Raw genomic sequence first — 6,161 nt, forward strand, 5'->3', positions numbered from 1 at the left:
GAGCAATCATTAGCTTTATTAATTTATCTGCACTCTAAATAATAAAAGCAAACATAACAGTAAGTCATTAGGACATCTGGTTGCTACACCAGAAACCTTTGCCCCCAGAGGCTGTCGACAGGCTAACTCCCAGATTATACATAAGCCAGCTATTGTCTTTCTACTAGATGAAAAGGTTTGAATATTTCTGGTCTTTAGTTTACAAAAACTGAAAATGTATCTGCCTTTTTTGACTAGAATGAAAAAGATAAGATACTGGCTTACCAGACTCATTACTACAGGAGATAATGAACTACCTATTATAATTGTATTAATTATTAAATATTATTGCTGCTGAACAATTTTACTGCAAAGAATACAGTGAGTTGCAGTTTATTTAAGTGTAAACATAACATCAATATGAAAATGACATGTGCGTTTTGTTAATTCAGTGAGTATTTAATTAGTCCTAAAACAGCTTCTTTTTGTTTATTAACACACTGCTTAATCAAGAAAGGATAATTTGTCTTAAATGGCCCTTGACACACATGCCACAGGTTTTAGATATGAAAGGCGTACTGTGTCACCTCTCGTTGCTTGAGCCTACTCCTGAAGGCCAGACTCTAATGGAACACTAATGGCTTTCAACATGGTTACATTTCTCACCTCGTCACTGCTTCTGCCCTCAGAACAGCCTCACTGAAAAGGTCCCTCTGAGGTTGAAAGCCTCTCATAAAACACAGCCAACGTCTCGAAGTTAAGTGAGCTCTGAGGCTGTCGTCAAGGCTCTTAATGAATCCTCGTGCCTGTTCGGGACCAGAGCCGGCCGAGTGTTGGTGTTTACCGCAGGGAAGACGTCATCGCTGCTGAAGAAAGATCGTAATTATAAACATGCCACTGCTGTTTCCAGTCGTAGCAATTTAAGAACAGACCCCTGTCGCCCTAGGGTCTTAATGACGCCAGGAGAACAAGTGGCAATTTAGAAGGGTTCATGGTAACACCCTCAATGCAGGGCTGGCAGCCTCCAAATTTAAACTACAGTATGGAGGGATTATGAAGGGAGACACGGGCAAGTGGTCAGACTCTGGCAGCTGATTTTACCTCCTGTGAAAGGGAAACACATGACTGTCTTCTGTTGCATTCACTTCTGTATGTGTTTAAAGTGCTGAAATAATTGTTCATGGGTTTTTAATCGCTAAGTGATGTTGCAGTTAAGGTACAATAGCGTCAGTTTAAACAGCAACACTCGTCGATTACAACCCAGGAAGTTATTTTAATAGCTCTGTTCAAGCTGATTCATGAGGTGTATGAACACAGCAATATGTCTACAACCGTAGTGCCAAGATATGCAATCAGTCAGAGTGTCAGACAAGCAATTATTCTGAATTAAATGCAAGACATGACACAAACATGTTGCCCATAATCTCTAAGAGTGTGGGAAACTGTACTTGTAAAGCCTCTGATTTATTTGTTTACTTGTACCTGTTACATTGACCTGGGTATTTGTTCAAAGCAGTCTCATTAGCAGTCTGACTGCTCAGGTTTACTGTCATGTTTGGTGTCTTTTTGCTGCCAAATGTGAGCAATTAACTGGGTGAGGATGTTGCCAATTTTTGGAAACGATAATTCAAATTATTATTGGATGACCCACAGCAAAACTCCACTCCCTTTTAAGTTGGATTTCACTTGTGTTCCCTGAGGTTGTGACCTGTTCAATCAATGCAAATTATCAGCTCATTCTGTTGTAGTGAAACCAGGTGTGCATTATTGGCTTCAGGCAGTAACTGAATGGGCACAGTTTAGCTGTGTGAGTGAAAGTAAAATTGCTTTGCAGCAGATCGCACATTATTGAAGTTTGTGTGTGTGTGTGTCTGTATCCCCTAAGCTAAATTCAGGTGTCAGCAGTTAAAAGGTATTGAGTTAAAGCAACATTACTGCTTTCTTTGTTGTTGTGTGTCTTTGGATTCATACACCTGTACAACCCTGTGCGTATCTGGTCATGTGGTAGCTTGTAGTTTAAAGAGACAATGCCAGCCACTGCTCCATAGTCATTGTATGTACATGTTTTTGTTTATGGGCCTATATTTTTTTTATTATTATTATTTGAAGCACCTGGTGATATCAAGCCTTGCAGTTAGCTTTGGTTTGGGATTTTTTGAGGAATTTGTTTTTTCAGCACTCAAGGCATTTGGAAAAATGGAATTTGGAATTTGGAAGACTTATCTGTAACTTCACCTTCCATCTTTATGATATATTAATTGCTCTATTTTCAAATTCCAAGCTTCTGGTGAGTTTTTTGGTTGTAAAATCCTAAAACTCAGCTACCAAAATAGTGACAAAGAAAGCTAGGCTGGAGCCAAGACTTTTGGGAATCACCCTATCCATGGAGAAACACTGGAGCCACACAGGAAAGTCAGCAGATAATTTTCCAGCAACCCCTCAGGGTGAGTTTTTAGGCTGCATTAGGAAAAGTTTAAATAAGTTAAAAAGTCATCTTATAATAAAAAACAATATTTCAGCATATTTTACACCTTTTGGCTCCCATATCAGTGTGTGTGTGGTGTCAGGAGGTTGGTTAACACAGACATGGCTGTCATGGTCCTGCCCAGCAGTAGACTGATTGGATGGGAGGTATTCGTGTCAATGTTTGCTCTGGTTAATGAGCGGAAGGAAGGTGAGTCCATACAATACACACTCATACACACTCTATCAGTAGTGCAACACTGTCAGGATTTGTGTGTGCGCGAGTGCGTGTTTGTGTTAAGGGTGACTGCCCTAAGCCTCCCAACCCACCCCGGGCTGATTAGTAGTTTGTCTTTAAGTAAACATGGAAGAGAACCGCAGAGGAATCTAACCTGTGGAAGGAAGGAAGGGAGGAATCCTCTATCCATCACTGACCAGGAGATGCAGAATGGGCGCACACTGCAAGATATTCCGATTTCCCCTGGGAAGTGACCGCCTTCCACTCAATAATGATCGCTCAGCCGTTAAAGGAAAAACACATTGTCAAAAAGAAACCTGCTTAAACAAAGTAAGGCTGATTTTTCTGACAGAAAATCGCGTTTATCTGAAATATCAGCAGATTCAAATTTGTCAAAAGTATTTGGCAAGGATGAGCATTTAAGTGAGTATTTATTGCTGAGTGGTGAATTTCCAGGCTGTTGAGTAATTAGCTCAGAGCAATTGACACTTCCAAAATCAGATATCATAGTTATTTATACTCTGATTATTTATCCAGCCAGTGAGAACTTGGTGACAGCAGCATTCCCTCTGAGATCAAGGGTGGCGTCTGAAAGACTGCATCCAAACTTAAAGAAAGTAAACATCTTCAGAAGTCAGGAGGGCCTTCACGTCTTATCTTGAAGACATACATCACATCTAATTAAACTCAGGCCTCTTCTCCCATGCGCACATGAAGTTTTAAATCAACCAAATTACCCTGGGGACCAAGGCGACACTCATTTAAATATTCATTTAATTGCCAGCTTCAGAAAGAAATTATACGCGGAGTTGCAGGTTTCAATGAAATTGGGTCAGGTCAGTTATTGGTGCCTACAGAATGAAGTGGATGATGGTGGCAAAGACAAACATTGCTAACAAAGCATACATGCACATACTTGTAACCTGGAATTTAAGGGCATTAACGCATGCACAGTGGCTCAGACATGTTGCTCTCAGGGGGAATCTAATGTAAATGTTGTAGACATTGGGAAATATGACAGTAATTTCACATGCGCCAACTCTGCCCAAGTGCCATGAGTGGGTGGAGTGTGCTGCCCTTAAAATCTCTTGGCTAACTATTATCTACTGAATATCCAGAGAGGTGGTTAAGAATTGCACAAGGGCTTGTATTTATTAATTTGTTCATAATGCGGAGAACCCGGTAATAAAGCTATAGCAAAAGGAAATTTCCCCTCATTTGTTTTTCTATTGAGTATTCCTGCTATTTATTCTGTTTGGCAGTAAAATTCCCTTTTATTCCATCACCGTAATCTGAGTCTGAATCAACTTTATTGACCAAGTAAAAGGATTTGGGCTTTTTCTTCTCTTTCAGTGTAAGTAACAGGATAGACAACACACAATACTAACAATCAAAACATGTGTAACATGTGTGAGATGTTTATATTCATGGCACATGGTAGAGAGTTCGAAGATGTTGGAATAAATAAGATATGGATAACTAATTAATATACATATATATATATATATATATATATATATATATATATATATATTACTGTTTATAATATGTATAGAACATTATCCAGATAGCGATGCTTGTTTGGCACAAATTTAGCCCAAAGCAGAGGTTCTCTTGCGTGCCAGATTTGACCATGACTCATTGCACTGACTCTGAGGTAAGACTGGTTGCTTGACCAGGTTCAGTTTATATAGGCCAGATGTGAGGTGTGTACTGACATCTGGGTCACATCTCTCCCACAAAAAGCTTCCCCTAGTCTATGTCAAGTGCAGCTAATGACATTTGGGCCAAATCTGACACAAATGTCAGGTGCTCTGAGCTGTATGTGTGCAAAGACTCCCAGATTATGCACAAATGTGTCTTCTGAGTAGTTATTCTTGTTCCTCACCCCAATCAGACTTCATAAACTTCCCTTTAATATAATTGCAGTTGTGACATTCTGTCTTTCAAGGCTAAAACAAAATGCCACTTTATCATCATTGCAGTGATGATCATCTACGCTCTGTGAGAGCTTATGAACATGAGTTGATTTGTGAGGAAGCATCACATTAACTGAGACTTTATTATCTTGTCTGTTGTTAACCCTAATTCCCTTTTTGCTTATCGATCTAACCACATTTTTCAGAGAAACTACTCAAGACTGACAGGGTTGTGGCTCCACGGTGCGAATCAACTTAATTTTACCACATTAAATTATAGAAAGGAGAGTAGTGTTTGAGAGTATCACAAGCCCAAACTTCCCATGAGGAGGTTACAAAGACACAGACATTTCAGAGTTTCACAGCACGCCTCAGTAACTCTGTGAGAAGCCGCCCTCCTTTGCTACCCACCCACCTTTTTCTTTGGCGTCGTGAACTTTGAGAGCCCTGGGAGAATCGGGGGGGAAACCTACCGAGAGTCAAGAAGGGAGGTTAGATAGAGGAGTGGCAGAGTGGGCAGCCCAGAGAATGCAGAAGTTGACTTCTAAACAGATGCAGTAATTCCATTTCCACCCTTTTAAATTTGGTATGCAGGGGGCCAGGGCGTAACCCTAAACCCACTATCGCTGTTGCACACAGAAGGGGGAGGCGCAGTCGACAGTTGGTGGCTGGGGCCACCGAGTCTATCGGCCTTGTTAATCAATACAGGTTCCACTCTGATAGACAGCGATTGGTGTAACCGATGCCCACCCTGCTATTTTGTTCCCTCTGGCAGGAGGAGCAGGCACCTGTTTCTTAAGACTTTCACCTGCAGTTCACAGCTCAGCTGGAGACGGCTGGCCCAGCGTGAGGCATCTGGATCAGCCCCAAAAAGTTCCTGCACATACATAAGAATGTCTGAGGAGTCTCATTTCTTCATGAGAAAATTGTCCCGTCCCGTCCCCCCCCCCCCCCCCCCCCCCGTTCAGACAAAGTGAATGTTGTTTTTGAAAGTAAAACCAGCTGCAAAAAGTATCATTTTTATATGGAAGTGAACCAAAATGAGACACTATTATGTGAAATTAATAGTAAAACAAATTCATTCAGGTTGTTTTTCTTGCTGTGTAAACAAATGTACTGTTTATGACCCTAACATTGGTGGCTTTAAAGTAATAATCAATAAAATAATCAAAAGAATGAACAAAAACTGCATTACTTTTGCATTATACACACACACACACACACAATATCCTTCTATTGGACAGTTATGTATCGGAGTTTCAGGAGCGGGACCACGCCTCCAAACACGCTCCTTCCGGTTCTCATCTATATAGGTTCCCCCAGTTCTGCAAACTGATCGTTCTCGTTTACGTGCCTCACCCTCCTTCCCCCTTTCAATTCTTTAACTTCTTGACTTCTATTTAGTACACGGGGATCTGCCAGGCCCGGGAGCCATCGCCAGTCCCCCTCGAGGCCTTCCCCAAACCGCAGCTCAATTCATGTCCAAGCATTCACCTTTACCTACTAAAACGCTGTCAAACCTAAAATGAGGACGTGGGCCCAGCTAGTGAATTAGCTTTTAT

The 6,161-nt window shown here is 41.1% G+C and overlaps 1 long non-coding RNA gene across 2 annotated transcripts; it reads left to right on the forward strand.

Annotated features, from left to right (window-relative positions):
- Nucleotides 1–1,736: 1,736 nt before the first annotated feature.
- LOC112436358 (uncharacterized) lies at nt 1,737–5,547 on the forward strand. Of its 2 annotated transcripts, none has more exons than XR_003025043.2 (4): nt 1,737–1,891; nt 2,261–2,423; nt 2,530–2,653; nt 5,375–5,547. It is a non-coding gene; the product is annotated as an uncharacterized LOC112436358 (long non-coding RNA). The 2 variants fall into 2 exon arrangements; XR_013094256.1 differs by having other exon boundaries at nt 2,547–2,653.
- The last annotated feature ends 614 nt before the right edge of the window (nt 5,548–6,161 follow it).

Source organism: Maylandia zebra, linkage group LG18, assembly GCF_041146795.1.
Source record: "Maylandia zebra isolate NMK-2024a linkage group LG18, Mzebra_GT3a, whole genome shotgun sequence".
In the NCBI taxonomy this organism is placed as follows: Eukaryota; Metazoa; Chordata; class Actinopteri; order Cichliformes; family Cichlidae; genus Maylandia; species Maylandia zebra.